The 27,165-nt window shown below is 38.6% G+C and overlaps 1 non-coding gene across 1 annotated transcript; it reads right to left on the bottom strand.

Moving 5' to 3' along the window:
• Positions 1–19,658: 19,658 nt before the first annotated feature.
• Positions 19,659–19,731, bottom strand: Trnak-uuu (transfer RNA lysine (anticodon UUU)). The gene has a single exon. It is a non-coding gene; the product is annotated as a tRNA-Lys (tRNA).
• Between the last annotated feature and the right edge of the window lie 7,434 nt (positions 19,732–27,165).

Genomic DNA, 27,165 nt, shown 5'->3' with positions numbered 1-27,165 from the left:
AGCCGCATTCATTTTCAATATTCAGTGACGCAACTGAAAACGTCAAACGAACAAACCGCCCATTCATCCATGCACATTTTCATTCGTCTACGATTATTACACGACGCGACCGTGCAGCAACGAATCAAACGCATCAAAGTAGGCACTGGCAAAATGAAAGCGATGATGATTGTTGTTTCATATGCTTTACCGGCATTTGAAAACATTTTCCTAGACAATTAGTGAAATGAATATATTGTACGATATTCAACTGAATGAATGAACATTTTTTTCTATTCACCACGAGTCGCATCCGATTCATTTTCAGCCGTCAAAAAAGAACTTCGATTATTTGTAACTCTGATTGGGAGAATTTAATTATTGATATCGTCTAGCCTATGTTTTCCTCTGTAATCACAATCATAACGCTTTGCAAAGTATTCAAAAACATGAAAAATATTCAATTTTTCAAAATCATTGAAAATTACCTTTTCAAAAATAAGCGGGGCAAAACGCACCTGTACGAGGGCAAAATGCACCACAACAACGGGGCATAATGCACCGCAACAACGGGCCAGGATGCACCGCAACAACGGGGCAGAATGCTCGGTGAACAAGCAAGTAGTTTTGTTTTCTGACAGGATTTCACAAATGTGTGCCATTAAATAGCCTTAGGTTATGCAATTAGCATGTTTTCAGAACGATTTTTCTGTTTTCGATTAAAAATCAGCAAAATCAAAGAAGAGGGCATTTTGCCCCCGATGGAGCAGAGATATAAATTTAGCAAAAACTGAACTATTTAGTAGATTTTTCATATATAGTGCGACAGAATAATAATCAACGGTATAAATAGAACTGGAATGCACTGATATAATAGTAAAAGAGCATTTATAAGAGCTGAAAATCCTTGTTGCGCGAGCCACAATAATTACATGAGAAGAGTACGTTATTGTTTTTTATTTATTTCTCGAGTTGCTATTGATGTGCGGTTATCAAACTTTGACAGTGTAAGTTAACTATGACGGACTTCCGATTGGTGTTATTCTTTTCTAGAAATTTTCAGCAGTTTTCGATATAAACACGGGGTGCGTTTTACCCCATCTTCCCCTAAGTAGAATCTATTACGAATAACACCTGGAGAAATTTTTTCACCGGTATTCCCAACGACGTTCGTATTGTGAGGATACGAGTAGCTAAACCAATACCTTCTTACATGACTATCGAATGCAAATCACCGAAGGAAGGCGTGACCTATAAGCAAACAACGCTAATCACATATCCCGGGCAGACCCCGACATGCCAATTCTGTAACCATACAGCCCACTACGGAAAAACATGCGCCGAAGCAACTAGTCAAAACTCATCTACTACAGCCAACTCTAACAAGCTGCCACCGACGCTTACAGATAAACCAAAAACAACGATCCAATTAACCAATAATACAGGTACAACGACCGCGACAACCGCTCCTAAACCAACAACTAGCATCGCCAACAAAGAAGCAAATTCCGATGAAGACGGATTTACAACAGCGACCCGTAAGAACAAGAAACAAATAAGAACATCTGATCATGAACAGCTAGAAAGCAGAACCGATGATGACATGGACGGGAACGATAACGCGAGAGAAGGCAGACTGAATGATCCCCAAGCGGCTTCACAGCCAAGGAAGAGTATTTTAACACGCAGCAGCAAACTGCGTCAACAAGATCTGGCTGATAGACATTCTTAATTCTTTTTTATTTTTACTTATATTGTAAAAACTTAAAAGATCCACGGCTCAGTTATGCTAACGCATTGAGCCGTATCAAATAAAGCTTAATAAAAAAAGATTTGAATGCATTGTATTTTTTATAAAGATTTATATGAAATTATATCTGCGGACTCGATGATAAAAATAAATATGATAAAACCTAGTTAAGATCTGATCAAATTTTGATGAACTTGGACTAGTTTTTCTTATGAGTTTATTATTTTAACCGGTTGAGTAACAACATGTAGTTTTTAAATAGATTAATCCACTTGTTATAACTTGGTTATGCCTTCCTGATAACCCAGATGTATTTTTCGGATCGACATAATCAAATCACAGAATATGCATTACCTCACCGTTATTTTTCCGGTGAACGTCACAATTACTACATAATAATTTTACGGATTTGTGGCATAATTTGTTGAAAAATCGTAATCTCCTCTCTCCGTAGAACCATGCCAAGGTCCTAGATCTCACATCGCTTTCGAGTCATCGCCAGACAGTCGAACAGTCAGTCGCAGACGGATCGGACGGACACGAGTCGGAACCCTGATTGGAAGTTTCTCACGGCATGTGCCACTGTGGCTCTTCCAGCTGGGAGCAGCCCCGCAAGTGGGATGCGATGCGAAAATGAAGTCGTGTGCAGCAGATCATCGATTCCGCAACTTGTGCCCGGTAATACCATCGTGCCAAGGGTACATTTATGCCGTCCATTGCATTGCCTATCGGTCTGGCCGGGCGCTGACTGTAGGGGCCAAATGTTGTGTGCGGTCTAATCTGCAGCCCTGGCTCGTATATATGCACGAATGCGATGGTTTTGCAGTCATAATAAAACTGAAAATATCTATTTCAATGAACTGACACCGATCAGTAACGTCATTTGCTTGAAGTTTATTAGAGGAGATGAAATAAATTTGTCAGATTGTAATTATTATTTCAGTAGAAAATGGGTACCTATGGATCGTTGGGATTTGCTTTGTAGAATTGCGATGGCGACGGCGATTGCGGCAATCATTATTGAAAACTTACTTCTCGGAAGTTATGAGCGATTAATTAGTGAAAAATCTACTTCTCTTTATTTCCTTCATACCTTTGCCGGAACGCAGAAGTACAACGATGTCATCCATTATTCATCCATACGAGCCGATATTCATTGACATTTGTCACTGTCAGGAATGGTTCAGTAAACACACGGTGAGATCTGATGCTGGTTAAAGTCATTGACTTATGATTTAATCATATCAATACAACACACCTCGATCGCGACCAGCAATTATCAATCTGACGCTAGTGTCGGACTGGCGCTGCCGAACAATGGAAACAGTAATCGATTGATCTCACGATTCTGATTCCGGGTGTATAACTTACTTCACGACGTTCGATAAATAGTAGAACTTAGTGTCGGTAGCCGGCCGTGGTTCATCGAGACATGCGATGGTGATTAAGAGTCAATGACCCCTTTAATTCGAATTCTAGTTTATTCTTCATTACAATATATGAAACTAAAATGGTATACTTTTTTGGCATTTAGATTGAATCAATGGTTTTTGCACAATATACCCTGGAATCTCTTTCCTCTTGGTGTGCGGCGCACGCGAGTTGATTATCCTGTGAAATTCCATTTATAAAAGTTGGCGTTTTTGTGTTTGTGTTGATATTGAGTTTTTTGAAAATAATGGAAGTAGATATTGGAAGTGGCTCTCGAGAAATGGGCAATATTTTAAAACGCTTCAAATGTGATGAAATCTAATCCTGGTTGGGCTTTCCGGAAGGCTTTTGGAATGGGGTTAAAATAGGGTATTCTTTGTTTATTATAAATGAATTCCATCCAAAATTTATATGTTTCATAAATTAACAAGGGACTAGAAGATGTAAGCGTTTAAAGGACATGGTACTCATGTTAGAGCATGAGGATGAAAGTATAGCAAAGCGTGGAGAATGCTTCCGGCATTTTTATCAAATGTGAATTACTGCATGCCCCAATAAGTTATTTTGAACTATTCGAACATGGTGCATATTCAGGTGATTTGCATTAGATTAAAACTCCAAAACATCCTTGGCGTAGAAGGCAAATCTCGAGAAACAGTATGCCTGGTTATATGACCCTATTCCACGCAAGTCTCTCGATATTTTGGATCGAATTCAACAAACATTGGACGAATACAGTCTAACTACATGGTAAGAAATGGTTGAACGTTACCCATACAGCCACTTGAGGGTAATGGAGAAATTTTTAAAGCTCAAAGTTTTCCTCTCAAATTAATCGAATCAAATCTGCAAACTCGAATATCTTTTCATGATGGTATCACCAGTTTGCTTGGCTGCTACAGTCTAAATCTGCTGCGCCAAACGAATAATCTGGTGAACGAGAACAACAGAATCCTTGATCTCTGTTTTTTCGAGCAAATCTGACTACGCGCCAAATGTTACCGCAGCACCATTCCCCTGGTAAAGACTGTTAGACCCCACCCTCCCCTGCATATAGTGCTTGAAGCGATTGGAGTGAAGCATGACTGGAATGCTTCTGACACCATCAGCTATAATTTTAGAAAAGCCGACTATAGTAGGATTATTTACTTCCTGTCGAATATCCACTGGAATGAAATTCTCGACAATGATGATGTCAACGTTGCAGTGCAGACCTTCTCCAATGTTATGAGCTATGCTATCGATCGCTATGTACCCAAAAGAATTGGCCTTCAATCTAAGCGCCCAGCGTGGCACTCTGCCGAGCTGAGGCGGTTAAAAGCGACTAAAAGAGCCGCTCTGAAGAAGTACTCCAAGTTTGGGGGCTACGTGCTGCGACAACACTACGTTCATGTTAACCAAGTCTATAAAAAGACATCGAAGCGTTGCCATGCCGATTACTTGCGAAACGTGCAACGTAAGTTGAAGTCCGAACCTAAAACATTCTGGAAGCATGTAAACGAGCAAAGAAAGGAATCCGGGTTGCCTTCAACGATGAGCTATGGAGGACGTATGAGCTCTAGTTTATAGGAGATTTGCCAACTATTCTCTGAAAAGTTCGCGAGTGTTTTCTCCAACGAGAAACTGACACCGACCCAGGTTTCACGCGCGGCTCTTAATGTACCTCAATCATATCCTTTGAACTCTTTCAATATCGACAATAATATGGTACAACTGGCGATTGACAAAATGAAGGCTTCAACTTCGGCAGGCCCAGATGGTATACCAACTATTATTCTAAAAAAAAGCTCCGCCGGTCTGATTGAACCTCTTTGTCATCTGTTTCAATTGTCGCTAACAACCGGAGTATTTCCCGAACTCTGGAAATCCTCCTTTATGTTTCCAGTTCACAAAAAAGGTGATAAAAAGGTAGTTGACAACTACCGTGGTATTACAACGCTAAGCGCAGTTCCTAAGCTGTTTGAAATGACTGTGTTGGAACCCATCTCCAGCCACTGCAAACAGTATATCTCCGAGACTCAGCATGAATTAATGCCGAAACGTTAACATCTTCGAATCTTCTGTCGTTCACAACATATGTTACAGATGCCATGTCGGACGGACTTCAAACTGACGCTATCTATACGGACCTTTCAGCTGCCTTTGGCAAGATTAATCACGCTATTGCAGTGGCAAAGTTGGATAGACTTGGCTTTGGTACTAATATTCTCCGTTGGATGCAATCGTATCTCAGTGATCGTCGTCTAGCAGTCAAGATAGGTGATTGTGTATCCGAAGAGTTCTTTGCTTCATCTGGTATTCCACAAGGCAGCCATCTCGGTCCATTGATTTTTCTTCTGTATTTCAACGACGTCAACTTTTGTTTAGAAGGACCACGGTTGTCTTTCGCCGACGACCTCAAGTTATACCATAGAATCCGGAATACTGATGATGCAGCTTTCCTTCAAAGCCAACTGGTAACCTTTACGGAATGGTGCGAGTTCAACTAAATGACCCTAAACCCCAAGAAATGTACGATCATTACCTTCTCGAGGAAAAAAACGCCAATTAGATTCGATTACTGTCTAGCTGAATCCACGATTGACAGAGCGAATTGTGTCAAAGATCTCGGAGTTTTTCTCGATGAACAACTGACGTTTAAACAGCATATCAGCTATATTGTCGCAAAGGCATCACGCTGTTTGGGGTTCATAATGAGAATATCAAAGCACTTTTCAGATATTTACTGCTTGAAATCTCTCTACTGCTCACTCGTTCGATCAACTCTGGAATATTGTTCAGTTGTGTGAAACCCTCATTATCTTAAGGGTGTCTATCAAATTGAGACAGTGCAGCGCAGATTTGTTCGGTTTGCCCTTCGTCGATTGCCTTGGAGCAACCCTCACCAGCTGCCAAGTTACGATAGCCGGGGTTTGCTTATTGGACTCGATACATTGCAAGTGCGGCGGGATCTATTCCGTGCTATGACGATTTCGGATATTTTGCAAGATCGAATTGACTGCCCCGAGCTTCTCAGTGCGATAAATACGAACGTTCGAACGCGCTCTTCGCAATAATTTATTCCTCCGATTACCTCTTCGCCGGACTAACTATGGAGTAAACGGTGCCATCATTGGTTTGCAGCGGACCTTCAACAGAGTGTCATCCGAGTTCGATCTTCACATTCCACGTAGGGTGGGTGCTCCTATAGTTGAGGTGTACCAATAGTTGCAGTAGTGGGTTATACGCCTAACTAAGGTACCAAATATCAACAAATATTTTTTATCGATTCATTGCACTAAAATTATGCGACAATAAAACTGTTATCCTTGAAATTTGCTCAAATAACTATTGAAAAAAATGATTTTCTTAGAATTTTGAGCTCCCTTGCACCTATAGTTGATGTAGTGTACCTATAGTTGCAAGCAGATGCACAAGAACGGTGCTGCTCCGTGTCCTATAGATTTGCACTGACTCATAATGTGTCAGCGTTAAATTCATTGAGCTAGTGCTTGCGGTGGTTTCCGATGAGCTAGAGTTAGCAAGTAGCACGAGCACCGATGAGCGAGAGCCCTCGCTAGCACGGTGATAGCTAGCACGCTGCACGGAGCTATAGCTCAGCTATAGCAGAGCAGAATAAAAAAAAACAACGCGTTAGTGTAAGTAATGATGCCTGCATCATTTTTTCAGCAACCTGTCGCACATTCACCAACGCATACTTCTTGCTTTGTCCTATTCTTTCGTTCCATAGCTTACACTACTGCACCGTTCTAGCTCATCGGACAAGCTTGCCGTGCCAGCTCATTGAGTTAACTCGTGCTAGCTCACTGAGCTAGCTCACCGAGCTTGCTCGTGCCAGCTTACCGAGCTGGCTCATGGTGCTAGCTTATCGTGCTAACTCGTTGTGCTAGCTCTTCGAATCCTACAGCTCGAGCAAGCAGGTTACCTAGCACGAGCGGTGTCAGTGCTTATTGCTTTTGGTTCGTTCAAAGCGGCCGCTCAGCTCGTGTTAGGCTCTCGTGCTGTGCTTCATGCATCCCTGGTTGCAAGTCCCATAAGAAAGCAATGGGATTTGCAACAATAGGAACCGAAATTAGCGATTAGCACCACTATTGGTACATGTGTTCCTATAGTGGTACAAGCGGTTTTGAATACATAAATCAATTATTAAGCCATCTTTATATTTTTCCTATGAAGTAGGGACTGAAAGCTTTCGTTTGATGTATTAACATTGCCCATAGGTCTATTAATAGATTTTTTATCAAAAATTTTGCTTAAGCATGCGACTATTGGTACATCCACCCTAGCAGATTATAATTTGATTTTTTAAATAGATAAAGAAATTATCATTAGGATCACACTGTGTCTGTTGATATCAATTATAAATAAATAAATAAATCTATTTGTATTTATTTTCTTCCTCAATAAGATATTGGACCATTTTTTAAGTAAATTGTTACCTGTGTTGAAAAATGGATTTCTTACGATAACACTGAACAAACGACAATGGATTAGTTATTGGAGGGGATTCGAGTTCCTCTCATCAGACTCCGACACTAACTTAGTTAACGGACTAAGCTAGCGCCGGATTGACGCTAGCTCCAAAAACGAAAACACAATTTATGTTTCTGAGCAAACCTCTAGTCCTACGTGACGTCTCGTAAGAAAAGAAGTTCTGTTTAAGCTGATGAGAATTATTGAACCGAAACTTGGTTTGGCTTAGCAGGCCAATGCAGTAAGCACTATGCTATATTTCTCCTAGGTGGAGAACATTTTTTGGATAAAAAACTATTTTTGACATTAAAAATGTCTTACTCCACTATCTGGGGCTAGGTGTCATTCTAAAATCTAAACTATCTCCCATGTAACGAAACTATGTAAGGTTTGCACGCTTATAACTCCGATAATACTAGATGGATTTTAATCATTCATACACCAACCGATTCAGAAACACCTAACTTAAATATTGCTAATAATTTAATATCTTCCCAATAAAAGTAGACTTTTGGAAATTGGTAAAATTAAAAAGTTCACAAAAAACGGGAAAAATACCATTCGTGAGGCAGATTTCTCAGACACAGCCGTCAAAAGAGGGCAGCTTAGTTGCTCAATGAAACACGAAAAGTCATAAATAGAAGCAACGCATGTCCGTTTAAATCAGTTGTTGCTCTTATCCCACACGAGCAACGTCGTCTCCGGGCGATGCAATAAGCGCTATCGATTTTCGGTAACGTTGGCATTTGCACACACTCGCACCTAAGTGACTAAACCATATACGGTTAGTTTATAAATAGAGGTGACGCGTACCCGTTTGAATCAGTTTTTGTTCTTATGTCGAACGGGTAAGATCATGGCTGCAGCGTCTGGGCACTACAATAAGCGGTAGACGCTATGCATTTTCGGCAGCGGTGGCCGTGTGCGGATTTGTCGGGTACCAGCATGGTGTCACAGAATGATTTGCAAAGTGGGTGGGCGGGGTGGTTTGGATTTAATTCAATACGGTGTGTGCTGCTTAAGAGTGTTGCGTTTGAAAAAAATATATTTATTTTTATGCATGCGTGTGCGTTGTAACTTGTTAATCCATGTTTACGGCGCTTTGTAGCTGCGTAGGGTAAAGAGCCAATTAATTTTCATGTTTCATATTTCGGTTATATGTTTTTTATCAGTAAGGCATCTGACAACGTGCTTCTGTAGTTATTGCACTGTTCAGCAGCGTAGTATTTTATATAGGAGAGTACTCTCAGGTTTTTTACGCGGATTTTGAAATTTACGCGGTTTTCATCAACGCGTTTTTTTTTTAAATTTACGCGGTTTTCATTTACACGGCCTGTATCCCCTGCGTGAAAAATCTGAGTGTGATTGCATCGGAAACAATCACATTCCCAGCAGAACTTTTTGTTTTCTAATTTCAAACACTTTTGTTTCGTACTGCACACAACGGAAAATTTTAAAACAGAACTTACCGTCCCAGCAGCAGTTGAAGCGGGTGTTCTTTTTCGATTCAAATTCAAGCCATGTCTTAAGCGTTACTGGACTTTAAATTGTTTTCCCAGTTTAACCAGTCAGAATATCTGTCCTACCCTATGTATTTAAAACACAGTTCTAATTGCGTTTTAAAGTATACAACAAATAGAACGGTTGGGTATACTAATTTAAATTTTAAAATAAATCTGTTTTAAATTATGAAACAAACCGCTGTACTGAAGATATAATTATGTCAGTCCTATTACCACATAAAACACCTATATAACATAAAACGCTGCAGAATTGGTTTAATAATACAATGTTTACACTACAGAGTTATAACACGTTTTAATAATTAGCAACAAGAAAAATGTCACCAAGATAGCATAAAAACCCGTTTTAACTGGTAGTGCGAACGTTGCATAACAATGTAATTTATCAAATAATTTCATTTTTCCACCACTAATCGATCAAGAAATACTTACACATAAGATTGTTTACTTAAGTTCATTAGTACATTATTGAAAATTTAAATGGAAAATGACATTTCATATTTTATGGAGAATCTGTATATTTCCGTTGGCGGGCGTGGGTTTCCTCATCACAGCTCTCAATATGGAACTTTTCTTTTGAATATATTTTCTGGACAGACCAGCCTATTTTTACTAGATGGATCAGCCAAATAATGCCAATCACCTAGTGAGATACTTGATTAATTAATAGATTACCGTTAAAAGACCTTCAATAAATTATGTTTTAATGGGGAGGGTATATAGCAAATTGTAACATATGAAAACAGGCGAGTGAACAAGAACGTGTGTCGATATGTGTGATAGATAAAAAAGCTATATTTTTAATGTCACCGTGGTCGTGTCCTGTACACAACCCTTTAATTTTTTCTTTACTAAGGAGAAAATTGTTTTAAACCACTTTGCGCGTAAAGGACGCGAAACCTATAACTAAATTAGTTATCAATCAATGCGGCGCTAAGTTAATGTCGGATTCTGATGAGAGGCACCCGAAACGCCTCCAATAACTAATTTAGTTATAGGTTTCGTGTCCTTTACGCGCAAAGTGATTTAAAACAATTTTCTCCTTAGTGGAAAAAATATAATTTTTTACCCAAAATTTTTCTCCACCTAAACGACAATGGTTAGATGAAGATTCGAAGCCCCGGAATCTGCAGGCCCGATGAGAGAGGGGGTCAGCCGGGGCAATTGCCCCGGGGCCCAGGTCGTATTTGGGGATCCGCGTTTTTACCCGGAAGATGAACGTCCGGTATTTATAGAAGAGCAATAAAAATAAATAAATATGTTGTATGATATATAATGAAAGCACACTATTAACGATATTTACTTTTCGTTGTTCGATTTCGTGGAGTTAGAAGCTAGCGATGATATTGGACGACTGAAGCACTATTGGTGTGCATATTTTCCGTTGTTGCCGCGTTCTAATTGCAGTTCTATGATGCACATTGCTATAATTTCATTTATTAATCATTAAAATGAGGATCAAAATTGCTGACTTAAAATTAAAACGAGATTGAATTTTCGTATTGTCATAGGAAAACGAAAGTCGCTGCTTCTGCTTCTCGCTTTCATAGAATCGGAAAAGGAAGGCGGCTATGTCTTTTTTGTTTTGCTTTGTATGTATTTAGTAATGAAGGAGGCAACAAAAAGACGAAAGCGAATCCAGTGGGTTTCATCGTTCATTGAAAGTATGTGAGAATTTTAGGCCCTAGTTACTATATTCGAGGTTAAATAAAATAATGTACACGCCTAGAAAATCCGTGGCTCAACTTAAGAAAATGAGGAAGTGGAAAATTATGTGAAACATCATGAAACCGTGGAAGGAAATGCTGAAAAAATATGTTTTTTCAGTAAGATGGGATGTTTTCGACTGGTGATTAAATACCTTCATCCCCGGCCTTACACCATCGATCAACAAAATCATTCACCGCCATATGCCAAACCTAAAAACAGCACCGAGCAATAAATACACCGTCAGATCCCTGCTACATACAGCCAAAGACCCTTACACAACTGGACCAGAGACTAGCAGAGGGCCACGACTATGATGATAGTGTGATACAAGATTTCAAAGAGAACACAGCTTTAATCGCACATTGTATCGCACATCAGCATCTATTCGCTCTAAAAGCTACACAGATCGTCGACAACAGCTACAAACCCAGCGCTCTTCCTATCTTGGTGATGTGCCACGTCGCCACTACTTCTCACACGGTAAACCACCGGACAGACACCGACAATTTGAACAGTGCTTACTAGGGTGTCCCAAAATGACATGTTAAAAAAGTCATCGGGCTCACTTCTTAAATGAAAGGTTAGGGTATCAGGACCACTTTCTTCTTCGGAGTGAATTTGCTAAAACGCTTCCTACTGGTGGCGAATTTTGATTTTTCGAAAAATGGGCCGATTTTGGGTAAAATTCAAAATTCATGCTTGTTGGAGTGCTCCTGAACTGTCTTAGCTTTTTTCAGCATTTTTTTATTTTTCTGGAGATCAAAATGGAGAAGTTTGATTAGTTAGTTTGTACAAATTGTGGATTATAAGAGCGACAGAGTCTTTAAAACTTAGTAAAAAGTGTATTTTTTCGTTAGTTTTTCTTCAAAACTAACAAAACTCAAAAGGAAACACTTCAAGTAGTTGAGCCAAATATAGGGGCGTACTTTTGCCGAAGAAAGTGTATAGCTACGGCTAGTGGGGTATGAGTTATTTAAGTTTTTGCTAGATAACCTTTTGACATTTTATGCTATTCATAAAACATAACAATGTAAGTAGGGGTTTGCCCGCTACTCGGGTTCTTATTTGCCCGGCGTACCCTTCGCTTCAGGGCGGCCTAGGTGCCTCTACAGAATTTCGGATTTTCGTAACACAACAAACAAAAAGGAAAAACAAATAAATTAAATTTTACCGTGTTTTATTTTCACCTACTCTCCCTTCTCTGTACACTGCTGCTGCGGGCGGATAGGCGGGCGGTTTCCTCCGACCGGCCGGGACAGCAACGGCCGAGTTCTCCCTATTTACGTTGGCTGCTCCGGCAGCGGTCCTTAACAATTCTTCTACAAAATAAAACAATTTCAGTGTGCTTAGTCCATATTTTGTATTTCGTGAAATAGGAGGAAAATAATGAAATATGGCGTTTTCTTCTTGTTTCTCTTACACCAGAATCGGTTTTTATGAGCATTTGACGATTTTTTAAAATTATTTAGTATATTAATAACCAACTAGTGGGGTTGAAAATCATGAAAATTAAACAAATGTGTCGAGTTAGTGGCAAGTTATGGCGTATATTTGTATACCGGATTGATTACCGTATTCAGATTTTGTATATAAAGTCTCATTCACATATTAGGTACCTTAGAGTGAAGAAAAATGCAGAAGAATGGGGTGAATGTTGAAAAACAGATATTTTAGATCACACTATTCCGAAATAGTTAATTTTGAATGCTTTGTATTTTTGAAATTGTTTTACAACAGAATACTGCGCATCTTCTAGTTCAATAATTTTGGTGAATAAGCCTCCTAGCCTAGTAATTATGGAGAATTAACTTTTCTAAAAATAATTAGAGACTTGACATAATTAGTAATATCATTATTTTTATAATTGATGGCACAAAAAATCATCAAATTCTCATTGAACCCGCTCCTGGCGCACTAAAGACAATCAGAAAACGCCGATTTAAATTTATTTTCCTTCTATTTTCCAAAAAAACAATATATGGTCTAAGCACATTTGAATTGTTTTATTTATTTTTTGAATTTCTAAAAATGTCGAAGTTTATATAACAAAAACTTATATAACTCATACACTTTTCACCGTAGCTATATACTTTCTTCAACAAAATTACGCCCCTTTATTCGGCTCAACTACTTGAAGTGTTCTCTATACTTTTCAAAATTTGTAGATACCCAGTTTTGAAGAAAAACTAATTAAAAGCACCAAAAATTACGCTTTTTTGCTAAGTTTTAATAGCTCTGCCGCTCTTGTACTTCAAAATTTGTACAAACTAACTAACCAAGCTTCTCTATTTGGATCTTCAGAAAAATAAAAAATTAAAGGGTTGTGTACAGGACACAACCACGGTGACATTAAAAATATAGCTTTTTTATCTATCACACATATCGACACACGTTCTTGTTCACTCGCCTGTTTTCATATGTTACAATTTGCTATATACCCTCCCCATTAAAACATAATTTATTGAGGGTCTTTTAACGGTAATCTATTAATTAATCAAGTATCTCACTAGGTGATTGGCATTATTTGGCTGATCCATCTAGTAAAAATAGGCTGGTCTGTCCAGAAAATATATTCAAAAGAAAAGTTCCATATTGAGAGCTGTGATGAGGAAACCCACGCCCGCCAACGGAAATATACAGATTCTCCATAAAATATGAAATTTCATTTTCCATTTAAATTTTCAATAATGTACTAATGAACTTAAGTAAACAATCTTATGTGTAAGTATTTCTTGATCGATTAGTGGTGGAAAAATGAAATTATTTGATAAATTACATTGTTATGCAACGTTCGCACTACCAGTTAAAACGGGTTTTTATGCTATCTTGGTGACATTTTTCTTGTTGCTAATTATTAAAACGTGTTATAACTCTGTAGTGTAAACATTGTATTATTAAACCAATTCTGCAGCGTTTTATGTTATATAGGTGTTTTATGTGGTAATAGGACTGACATAATTATATCTTCAGTACAGCGGTTTGTTTCATAATTTAAAACAGATTTATTTTAAAATTTAAATTAGTATACCCAACCGTTCTATTTGTTGTATACTTTAAAACGCAATTAGAACTGTGTTTTAAATACATAGGGTAGGACAGATATTCTGACTGGTTAAACTGGGAAAACAATTTAAAGTCCAGTAACGCTTAAGACATGGCTTGAATTTGAATCGAAAAAGAACACCCGCTTCAACTGCTGCTGGGACGGTAAGTTCTGTTTTAAAATTTTCCGTTGTGTGCAGTACGAAACAAAAGTGTTTGAAATTAGAAAACAAAAAGTTCTGCTGGGAATGTGATTGTTTCCGATGCAATCACACTCAGATTTTTCACGCAGGGGATACAGGCCGTGTAAATGAAAACCGCGTAAATTTAAAAAAAAAAACGCGTTGATGAAAACCGCGTAAATTTCAAAATCCGCGTAAAAAACCTGAGAGTACTCTCCTATATAAAATACTACGCTGCTGAACAGTGCAATAACTACAGAAGCACGTTGTCAGATGCCTTACTGATAAAAAACATATAACCGAAATATGAAACATGAAAATTAATTGGCTCTTTACCCTACGCAGCTACAAAGCGCCGTAAACATGGATTAACAAGTTACAACGCACACGCATGCATAAAAATAAATATATTTTTTTCAAACGCAACACTCTTAAGCAGCACACACCGTATTGAATTAAATCCAAACCACCCCGCCCACCCACTTTGCAAATCATTCTGTGACACCATGCTGGTACCCGACAAATCCGCACACGGCCACCGCTGCCGAAAATGCATAGCGTCTACCGCTTATTGTAGTGCCCAGACGCTGCAGCCATGATCTTACCCGTTCGACATAAGAACAAAAACTGATTCAAACGGGTACGCGTCACCTCTATTTATAAACTAACCGTATATGGTTTAGTCACTTAGGTGCGAGTGTGTGCAAATGCCAACGTTACCGAAAATCGATAGCGCTTATTGCATCGCCCGGAGACGACGTTGCTCGTGTGGGATAAGAGCAACAACTGATTTAAACGGACATGCGTTGCTTCTATTTATGACTTTTCGTGTTTCATTGAGCAACTAAGCTGCCCTCTTTTGACGGCTGTGTCTGAGAAATCTGCCTCACGAATGGTATTTTTCCCGTTTTTTGTGAACTTTTTAATTTTACCAATTTCCAAAAGTCTACTTTTATTGGGAAGATATTAAATTATTAGCAATATTTAAGTTAGGTGTTTCTGAATCGGTTGGTGTATGAATGATTAAAATCCATCTAGTATTATCGGAGTTATAAGCGTGCAAACCTTACATAGTTTCGTTACATGGGAGATAGTTTAGATTTTAGAATGACACCTAGCCCCAGATAGTGGAGTAAGACATTTTTAATGTCAAAAAATGCTGAAAAAATCTAAGACAGTTCAGAAGCACTTCAACAAGCATGAATTTGAAATTTTGCCCAAAATCGGCCCATTTTTCAAACATTCAAAATTCGCCACCAGTAGGGAGCGTTTTAGCAAATTCACTGCGAAGAAGAAAGTGATCCTGATACCCTAACCTTTCATTTAAGAAGTGAGCCCGACGACTTTTTTAACATGATGTCATTTTGGGACACCCTAGTGCTTACTCCAACATTCTTGCATCCATCAAAGAATTGAGAAGGAGAAAAGACTCAAGTTCCATCGCTCTCCAAAACCAGACACCACCCATACATCCATAACAAGCGACTAGAAAATCATTATAGTGATCAGACCTAGTCAGCGTTCCCAGGGAATTTATCGAGTGACTATACCTTTTATAACTCATTTGACGATCTCGATGAGTAAGCTCCGTAAGTTCAAACTACCTCAAAATAATTTGAAATATTTCACCACCCAATCACTCACCTACCTATCTATATCATAGCGATAACAGTTGTTAACCCAGTATACCAAACGATTTGTGACTTTGTCGATTTTTGTCGAGTGAGTAAGATTTTCGGTTTTATGTTTTTTATGTTTTATGTTTATATTGTTCCTTTAATAAATAGACCCTGAATAAGACTCAAACCACGGGTCGAAACGTTGGCGAAGATAAAGAAATAATCAACGCGAAGAAATTTGACTGTTTTGCCGAAACTCACCTAGGATTATGTTTTTTCAGCAACTGCGTCTGTCTTTTTACTTTCGAATGACTTCTTCGGTGTCCGCGTCGTCGCTAGAGTGTGGAATTGAAGTTGTGCATTCCGGCTCACGTGATTGCTTAGCTGTGCGACGATCACATTTGCGCCTCGGAGCATTTTCTTTTATTCCTTTTCCTTCTCTTTTTTCGATCATCTTTTTTACGATTATCAACTTCAACAACACCTTAAATTATTATATCGAAATATCCGACGCGCTTTCATTCATGACGAGAACTTTTCTTTCACACGAGGACGTAATGTTTTAAACGGAACCTTATATTGATTAGAGGCTGATAGAATACTGGTGCCATCTTGAACAGATGCAATTGTGTTCTTTATGTCCACTTCACTTCACTTTGGCGTTTTTCGCATGAAATTATGAACAATTTTTAATTCTAATTTACATTATAAAATAATAATTCTAATTTACATTATAGTTGTGACCTACAGTGTCCGCAAACGGCTGACCTATCGTGCCCCAAGCGTATATTTCATGTTGATGTCCGCAATTTTTTTAAATAACAAAAAACCAACACCAAATTCGTGTTCAGCATTCATTTTTACATAAGAAAAAACTCACCTGATATTTTTTTACATTAATTAATCGTAACACAGAACACCTCACGAAAACATAAACGATGCCGTAACTAGTACAGTTGATCCACAGCAGTGGCGGATCCAGAGGAAGGGTCTGGGGGGTCTGGACCCCTTCGAATTATTTTTTAACTTGTTGAGAAATTTTAAATTAGTTTCAATTTTTTATTAGTTAGAAACTGAAAATCATTCCAAACAAAATTTGACCAACAAAATTGTTTCTCATTGAATAAGGTTAGTACGTATTGCGAATTGTACAATGTTCATTTTAAAATTGAAATTTTAGACCCCGGCGCGAAGGTTTTTTTTCTGGATCCGCCCCTGATCCACAGTAGCAGTCGAAATAACAGTCTTCAACGATGTTCTCTACCGTGTATCAAATTCACGCAACATGAGCGACCTCTGCACTACATTAGCAAAGATAATGTCCTATACCTATTGTACCCCCATACCTCTTTGACCCCATTCTACTCTACTTGTGCAAGATGCAAAACTCGTGAAGGACTACACATGTACAAAAACATCAAGGCGTAGGAAAATCACGTGCGCGGAAGCTCTTGACGAAACCTCATTGTCTCGTTAGGGATGACGAGATTTTTATGAAAGTAAATTTTCGCTAACTTCCTGGGCACATTTCTTCATCGTGATAAGTTTAACGTCCCTGAGGAAGTAAGAAAGGAAAACGATCTTCAAATTTGTCAAAGAATCATGATTTAGTAGGCAGCAGAGCACCCCGTTCGTGAAAACCGAAACGGTCAATGCACAGTGATCCGAATTTAGAATGACAAAAATATTAGGGTCACCCCAAGTAACAATTGAAGTTTTATAGCATGCTATTAGTGCAATCTGAGTTTTATGAGTTGCTATAAAACAACCATAAAATCTCAGTTGTTACTATAGTCTAATGTCACCTAGTCTCAAAGATGCCTCCATTGACACATATTATTTGTTCCTTAGACATAAAAGCTCTAGAACAACAAATATTTCTGTCATCCTAAATTCTGGATTCACTCTGCAATGAGCCTCCAAAAGTGTCTACTTCCACTTCTGAGGTCTCACAATGGCCATACGTTTTCTGTTCGGATTAGGCCTCGCTGCATTACTCGGAAGATGTTCTGTCTGGAGCGGTACAAAGGCTAAAGTAGTCAATTTCGTGCCAAAGGATCTTAACGATCGGTTGAATGGTTGATTTTTGACTAAGCTGACCAACTCAAACGAAAAAAATCCGTACACTGTGGGAACTGTTTCCTGAGCGTGATGAACAATTACGCTCCGTTGCGGTATGGTGTATGGATTCTTTCGTCAGAGTTGATCAGCTTAGTTTTGACGAACCTTTTCTTGTGACGCAATTTGATTCCTTAAACATCGTTTCTCAATACATCGGTTTAAAGGATCTTGCTGGACGGACAATTTTGTGCATAATGTATATGACCCTATCCCACGCTATACCTGTACTTACTTGTTCAACATTTTGTTCTTACTTGAGTACCATGACTCTAAAAAACTACAAGGGGCAGCCCTATGGGGTTGCACGAGCTGTAGACGTAGGACTATACTACTTAATGTAAAATATTTATTTTCTTAGTACATTTATAGTAATAATAAATCAAATATATTTCTTACGTATGGTTTAATCACAACCAATCAACATCGACTATTACATGTTGAACCAAACCTTCTTGGTTATCAGGTCATTTCATTTGTAGTAGGTGATCGAAACCGATTGAACTTATTTAAGAAGATCTGAAGAAAGAAGACAGAAAACTGTGACCGAACTAATATCTGGAACTAAATCTTTATAGCATTAGCTTGTAAAAACTTTTCGATTGTGTGTGGTAAAAAACCCGGACCAGTGAAGAAAAATCAAATTTTAGACAATATAATCACATTTCATGTATAGACCAGAATGCTTGGTCTAGTTTTATTTTGCATTATATTAACTTTCCTAAAGTACGCATACAAATATAGTGAACGCAGTGGTCTTAATCATATATCGAAACTATAAATATACAAGAATCGAAAATAATTCTATATATGGACAAGATGCGTTTTAGCAACGGTTTTTCAAGTGGCAGTGTATTCATTCATAAATAGGCTTTGTAGTATGTACCTATTAGTAGAATCAAAATACTATAGGCTGAGTGGAAATAAATCACGTGAAGGGGAAATTAATCAATGAATTGATCAAACGTAAATAATAAACTTTCGTTGTACAATTTAGTAACAAATTAGATCTAACTACCTACACATTCGACAAAAAGTAAAATAAATCAACGCTGATGATGATGGGAGCGAAAGAGACTACTAATACCACGACACTATGTTAACCGTGTTTGCGAATGGAGCTCGCATGTACAAACTATTTTGTGTACGAATAATTATACATAAAAGTGTTCTGGAAACGAGCACAACACAAAAGATAGCATAGTATTTGAACGGCAAGCACAGTCGCATTCACTGGCTAGCGTACCTCCACAGGCAGTGTAACGGACTTCTAACTCAGCTACACTGGCTGGGAAAACACACAACGCAGCGACCTGCTTCGTCTGCCGCTCAACAGGCAACTGAGCTGCACTGGCGAAATCCGTCCGTTTAAATAGTCGATGATGACGTCATTCATAGAAGCGTAGCGCGCTAGGTACACAAATCTGTCGTGCTGGACTAGGGAAGCGCTATCTTCTGTGTGTAAATGCGCGATATTTTGACTAGGTTGTTCATTATTTAAATTTTTAATCAAAAAATATCAAAAATCTTTGGGTTTATCTCTCGGAATCTATTCTTAGAAGTATTTTGGAGCGATATGCGCAAAAAATTTGAAAATTTATCGTGAGATGGCTGAATTATATGCGTTTAAAATTGGACCACTTTTCGTTACATACTATTTTTGTAGAATTTGCAACGTGCACCCCTATATCAAAAACAAAGACGTAGTCCTACGTCAAAAATCTATCAAATCATGCTTTACTAATCCCTTGCTTATTAAATAAAAACAACATAATATTAGTTAAAAGTACTAGTCAAATATTTCTTTTGCCGCAATTCACAAAAAAGAAACCGCCCGAATAGGGACTTGAACCCTAGACCGTTGGATTAAAAGTCCAACGCTCTACCGACTGAGCTATCCGGGCTACCGAGGTTTCGTGCAAATGACTCATTTACCAACTAAAGCAATCATCGATCAACTACAATAAGCAAGTAACCAGCATCATGTCAAAAATCGATCTAATAATGTAAAAATCGAAGGACATACCAAATAGGCATGCTGCACTCTCAAGAACAGTTCTAGGGCAGAAAAATAATTACAATAATCGGCACTCGATCGCAAGCACGACTTTCCACCTCACTGCATAGGTCGGCAGAGCCCCCCAGAGTCACTGAAACGGGGTCTAGCACGCGGTAATGCAGCTCAGCTGCCCTAACGAGCGGTCAGCTCACAATTGCCTCTCGTTTGCCCTGCCTTATCTTGTCAGCGGGTTTTTTTACGCTCGCTGGTTCAAATTGTTGAGCTGGAAAATTTTAACCCAGCTCTTAAAAAATCCACAGAACCGTAAGAACAATCTTCTGCCGGGACGTGAGATACGATCTTAATTGTACCGCTAAATGACACTCCGTTTAATTCAATCGCTTGGGACTTGTCAGAGAAAGAGAAGGGGCGAGCGGTTAAAGCATGGCGGCGCGTGAAATTTTCTCGTAGTAATATGACATTAAAAGCAGCTCTCAGTTAGTTCAGCAAGAACTTCGCCTCAGGAGGGTCCGAATCGATTGAGCCCTTGCCGTACTCAAGATCCATCATCGTGTGTACTATAAGCAGCCGTAACAGGAGTGTCTCGATCCGCCGCCGAGTTTAACTTCATAGATGTATATCGGCTTTTGGTTCAGAACAATCAAGAATAACAGAAAATAACTGCGGGTCGATCGGTGCTAGTGTCTCGATATAGCTCAACTTGTCCGTCGGGGGCCAACCTAGAAGAGCAATCATTCGTTTCTACCTGGAAGGTATCTACGGCTATTAATTATCGAATTAACACGTTCTGCCTGTAAATTCAATCAATCGAGCAGCTCGGTTGACCTTCGTTGTTTATGATGTTTTGTGACTACGGGGGATTATTGTCAGCTCGTGAAATTGCTCTGAAAAGCAATATATCCGTGTTAAATGTAATCAAATTCAATGGGGCTTATGGGATCTCGGCCGGAGCCGGACATAGTGGATAAAATTAACATTGTCTGTCTTTCGGTTCCTGCTAAGAAAAAAAATCTTGAAAATAAGAACGTATAAAACTACACGTTGTTCACAATTCTTCATTGAGTTCAGTCAAGTTGAACATTAAAAGAGACAAAATATTTTATTTTTCCCAAGTATGTATAATGAAATCTTTAAAACTAAACTTTTTCCTTAGCAGCATTCCGCACACCTGTCAAGTGAGCTCTTTGCGCACTTTTTACCAATTTTTCAACTTTGACTCCTTTAATAATCGATGGATTTGTATCATATCGTCATCGTGTATGTATTATTTATGCCAAATAAGAGCAGAATTGGTTCACACATAATTGTTTGTTGTTCATTGTTCATATAGCGTTCAAAAATATTTTTGTGGACTGGCTGGGGCCTACTTTGCACACTTCTTGAATTCGATATAAAACAAAAATTTACCAGTTTTATTTACTTTCATTGAAATATCATTAATTTATACTGATATCAGAGGCTTTTCAACATAAAGCATCACGCATTTATCGCATTTTCTAAAATAAGGGATTCATTTTAATTTAACATTTACAACATTACTTGTCAGAAAAACTTGAGAGGGTTGCATTGTTTTTCGTATAGAAAAAAGGAAAATAATTAAAAATGGCAATATCAGTTTGTTTCTGGTATTCAGAATAGGTTTTTAAGAACATTTAAAGATTGTTTGAATTATCAATTATAAAAATAGCCACACGGTGGGATTGAAAATTTCGCGAAATAAAAAAAGTGAAATAAGGGGATATTTATGACGTATACTTGAGTGCTAAATTGATGGCGTAATTAGTACACAACGCCACGTTCTCAAGTTATGCACTTTTTAGTCAAGAATTCTGAAATATGAAAAATTCGCTCGCTTTAACGGTCATTGTAAATATATTTGTAGTTGCCACTGACATATGAACAAGCATAATGGGGGATAGACCACTAGTGAAAAATTGTTCCCAAACCTGAGGGGTAACCCACCAGTAAATGAGTGTTTGGGACTGTGAATAAAAGGTGGAGCTAGTGTTCTGGGAAAATTGTCAGATCGATGACAACTTTTTTAAAGACACAAAAATGCTCATAAAAACCGATCCTTACATACTAGAAACAAACGAAAAACGCCATTTTTCATCACACCAACACCTTCAAATGCTCATAAAAACCGATCCTGACGTACTGGAAACAAACGGAAAACGCAATTTTTCATCTTTTTTCTTCTTCTTTCCGAAAAACAGTATGTGGTCTCGGTACACTTAAGATTTTCTGTTTTGTTGAGCAGTCTTATTTTACGAGCCTCCAATCACTTTTATCGACCCTTGAAGTGTTTTGTTTGTTTTGGTAAACAGTGTTAAGAAAAATGACAAAATGCATATACAACATGGTTAAAAGACATAGCTCTACAAATGTCAATGGTATAATAAAACTAATAAAAGCGCGTCTGTTAGTAAATATTGAAAAACTAAAGTGTGCAAAGTAGCCTCCCATATCCAAAGTAGCCCCGCACGACGGTATATCAATGAAATCAAAACGTATGTTGTTTGACGTACTAGTGTAATTTAATTCAATCGATGTTTGACCTAAAGATTTCTAGTTGTATTAGTGTGATACATAATGGATATACAGAAGAATCATATGTACATAAACGACTAACATTTTTTAACATTTATACTTTTTCTTGTACCTAAAATCCATCATAGGCCGATCACTAAATTAAAGTGTGAGTCATTAATTATTGCGACACTTCAGATTGATAGATCCGCATATGTATTTAGTTCAGCTTACATATGTAGGACACACTTTAGAATGAGTTTGAATAATATGCTCATCACTAGCGATTGACGCTGTATATCAGAGCTGGTACAATATTTTTCCGTTCGTTATTCTCAACTTTTTACACTTCCCAACCATTTTCATTTCATCCTTCGCCACTCCTTTAGTCTGCTGAAGTTTGCGCTTCATCATGGTTTAATAGGTTTCGATTGGGTGGAGTTCAGGGTAGTTTAGTGTCCTTTTCGTAGACAAATTGAAAATCATAATGCATTGGTCACGAATGGGTTCCTATGTGTACCACAAGTGCATATGGCCCAATCAAGTACTTCAAAGCTAATTTTGATAGCTTCTTCCGTTTTAAGCGGTTATCAACAGCAAACTGGTGCTTACCCATGAAATATTGCTGTCCCGGTAACTGCTTGCAATCCGCTTCGATGTAGATCTCATCATCACGCGGTACCGGTATTTTGTTAGCAGCGTCTTGTAGAATTTCTGGGCGTGCGATTTAGCAACAATCTGGGTGTTTGGCACGAAACTTTGCAAACGATCAAGTTTTTAAGCCAAGCCCGCGTCAAAATATTCAGCGTAATGCGGCAACCCAGAATTTTGTTATACTGGGCGACTTCAACTTACCTGGATTAACGTGGTGCCTGACAAGTAATGGTTTTCTACGATTTGATATCGACAAATCTGCACTTATCAACAATGTCAGTTGTATTCTGATCCTCCCTGGCAATCAACCGTCCTTAGACGTTTAAAAACTGCCAAACGAGCTGCATTTAAAAAATTCCCGAAACATAAGACACTTGCATTACGAAACCACTAATTTCAACTCAACCACGAATACAAACAGCAAGGCTGACGCGCCTTTTTTAGACACCAGCGAAACGTCGAGCGTCAACTGAAATCTAAGCTCAAGTCGTTCTGGAAGTATGTGAATGAGCAGCGAAAATAATTCGGCTTACCATCTTGTATGTCGTTTAATGGAGTTTTAGTTTCTGCACTGCAACACTAAGGAAATTTGCCAACGGTTCTCCGACAAATTTTCAAGAGTTTTTTCCTGACGAGAGCATTCCACCACAACAAGTCGCTGCCGCCGCCAGTCTCACTCCTTCTCTAGGACGAACCATTAACCGAATTTGTGTAGATAATGCTGCCATTCTTGCAGGAAATTCCAAGCTGAAAGCATCTAGTTTCCAGGGTCCAGGTGGCGTTCCCTCGATTTTTGTTAAAAAGTGCATCAATGGACTTCTTGAACCACCTCGGCGCGTCTTCGAACTATCCCTCACTACTGGAACATTCCCTTCCTGCTGCAAAGCAGCACACATGTTTCCAGTTCATAAAAAAGGAAACAAATCGAACATTGACAATTATCGGGGAATCTCATGTTTAAGTGCCTTATCAAAACTATTCGAGCTGGTTGTTTTATACACTATTTTCTTTCACTGCAAACACTACATTGCAGACGACCAACACGGTTTTAGCCTAAACGATTGACAACGACCAACTTGTTCTCGTTCACATCATACGTACTCGATGGATTCGTTGACGGATTGCAAACCGATGCTATTTACATGGATCTATCTGCGGCCTTCGACAAAATCAACCCTGATATCGCATTGTCTATCTGCACTTCACTACATCCGGCATCCCACAAGGAAGCTATCTCGGTCCAGTAATGTTCCTGCACTACTTTAATGATGTCAATATCACATTACAAGGACCCCGCCTTTCTTTCGCCGACGACATAATTTTTTTTCAACAGATGCGAAATAAAACCGATGCCGAGCTTCTTCAGAAGGAACTGAAGAGCTTTAGTACGTGGTGTGATCTAAACAGAATGGTTTTAAACCCGAATAAATGCTCAATCGTTACGTTCACGCGGAAACGCCATCCGACTCAGTTTAACTACCATTTCTTCGACTCGAGCGTTACAAGACACTTTCACATCAAGGATCTCGGAGTCATTATAGTTTCGGTACTAACGTTCAAACCGCATACTTCATACATCGTAGATAAGGCATCAAGACAGCTTGGGTTCATCTTCCGAATAGCGAAAAACTTCAGGGACGTATAATGTCTTAAATCGCTTTATCGCGGGTTGGTCCGCTAAACGTTAGAATATTGCTCTGCTGTTTGGAATCTGTGCTACCAAAAACGGATTGACAGAATCGAGACTATCCAACGCCGGTTCATACTCTTCGACATCTCCATGGCGAAACAGATTCGAATTGCCGAGCTATGAAAACCGTTGCCAGTTAATACATTTCGATACACTCAGCATTAGAAGGGACTGCTATCGAGCCCTGTTCGTCTCGGACTTACTCTCCGCCAGAGTGGATTGGTCTACAATCCTCAGACGTCTGGATCGAGCTATACGTAATAACTCTCTTCTGCGAGTTCCGTTCAGGAGAACCAACTATGGTTGCCAGAGCGCTATTAGCGGACTCCAGCAAATTTTCAACAGTGTGGCGACGACATTTGACTTCACCCTGACGCGGAATTCGATAAAAGCGAAAATGTTGGCTATTTTGAAATGTAATTAGTTCAAGCAACCGCCATTGAGGACAAGGGGCCTGTTGGTGAAGGTAATAAACATAACAGCAATTCCACGAAAAAAAGTTATACGATCACTCAGAATTCTACAATATTTAGTAGAATCGTTCCTCGCAGTGAAAATCAAGAAAAACCATTTAATGCATATTTTGTTCGTACAAAACTAAATATTTTCTAAAGTTAATAATTTTTTCTTGAAACTGCACTTAAATACCTTTCATTTGATCTATAACCAATGAAAATCGGTTGACCGCTTCAAAAGTTTTGAATTTTTAAAAAATTCAACTTTTGAAATATCACGATTTTTTTAACCAGTCTAACGTGAAAAATATGTAGGGGGACCCGGGGTCATTAAGACAGTGGGGGTAATTCGGACCTCCTCGATTCTCGATTCTCAGAAAATAGCAAAACTTTCTAATTATCGTACATATTCGTGGAACAGCTATTCTGAAACATTACTTTTGAGAGCTGAATTTGATTCTTTGTTCTTTGTAGAAAGGAGTTACAACGTGTTTCGTTTATTTGCCGTTCTCAAAACAAAAATCATTTTAATAGAAACACCGTGATTAACTCTACAAATAAAAGTAAAAAAATAAATGGTAACTGTTTTGAAAACCTTCAGGCCCCTATTTTATTGAATGATTTTTGTTCGGGTAAAAACACGGATATTTTCAAGATGCTCACACCACTTATGTGCGAAATGAGCGTACGGGGCTATTCGGACCCCCTACTCCGTCAACCACCGTTCAGCGGCTTGCGGCTGCGAACACCATTGCACACGCCACAGCAATGAACATACATGCGCCGCCAAATCGACTGCTGGGACTTACCAGGTTAAGTTTTGTAAAGCAATTTATTTTTGTTTGCTTCTTAAGGAGCTGCTCTTATAAATATTTCATAGGTACCCGTACATTGTAAAAGGATGGCTAAACGTAGAGGTTTACAAATCGTCGCCTAGCGCTGCCATTGAGTGGTGCAAGTGAATCTTTCATGGCACTAAAATGTAGCTGAGGTTTCAAACCAACAATTAGGACCTTAGACCAGTAATTTTTTTCACATCTATTCACCTAAAAGGACGATTTGCTTTGAGAGATCGTATAACTTTTTTTCATGGAATTACTGTAATCATAAACCTTTGCTTGTACATTCCAACACAAGCAAATATGCGCAATGATTCCCGATAGTTTTGGAAATTCGTAAACTCCAAGCGGAAGGAGAACAGATTACCTACTGATATGATTTTGGAAGATGTCAAAGCTACATTTCCCCTGACCAACATAGATTCATCCCAAAGAGATCAACCTCTACGAATCTTGTTCAATTTGTGTCATTCAGCTTACGAAATACAGAAATACAGTTTAACAGAGTTGACCACATAATACATTTGGAAAGATAGAAGTTAATAGGCGTTTCTATTGATCTGTTTCGTTGGCTCTAATCGTATCTGAGTGATCATCAACTTTTAGTGAAAAATGGATGCGCATCTTCCGCTCCGTTTTCACACGAATCGGATGTTCCTCAAGGAAGTAATTTAGGCCCACTGTTGTTTACACTATTTATTAATGATCCAGCTAAAATATTATCACCTGGGTGTCGCATATGTTATGATGATGATGTCATGGTGGTCAAGTGCATCTGGGATTCCATAGCTTTACAGCAGCTCTTGGACAGATTCGATGTTCCATAAACTTGCTAGCAATCAGTACTTACAAATGCACTTTAATATCATATCACTGCAAGCATTCGTTTTCGAGCTCTCCATCGAGACAGAGGTTGTTTTTTCTAGTCCGTAGTGCTGTGTGAAGCGATAAAGAATAGTGTTAATCCGCATTCAAGGTTATTTTGCCAGTTCGGTTCGGTTCGCGTGTGAGGATTAAACAATAGCCAGCTGTATAAGCTGGATCGGTTCGTCGTTGGACACCAGTTTAAAGCTAAGTGATTTTTGTCATTTGTAACCAGAGTTAAAAATATTCAAGTTCATTGAATGAAAATTGATCATATTCAGCCGCAT

Source organism: Topomyia yanbarensis, chromosome 2 (assembly GCF_030247195.1).
Source record: "Topomyia yanbarensis strain Yona2022 chromosome 2, ASM3024719v1, whole genome shotgun sequence".
NCBI classification, from domain to species: Eukaryota; Metazoa; Arthropoda; class Insecta; order Diptera; family Culicidae; genus Topomyia; species Topomyia yanbarensis.
The sequence above is the reverse complement of the archived record's forward strand: the minus strand, read 5'-3'. Positions and strand labels throughout refer to the sequence as shown.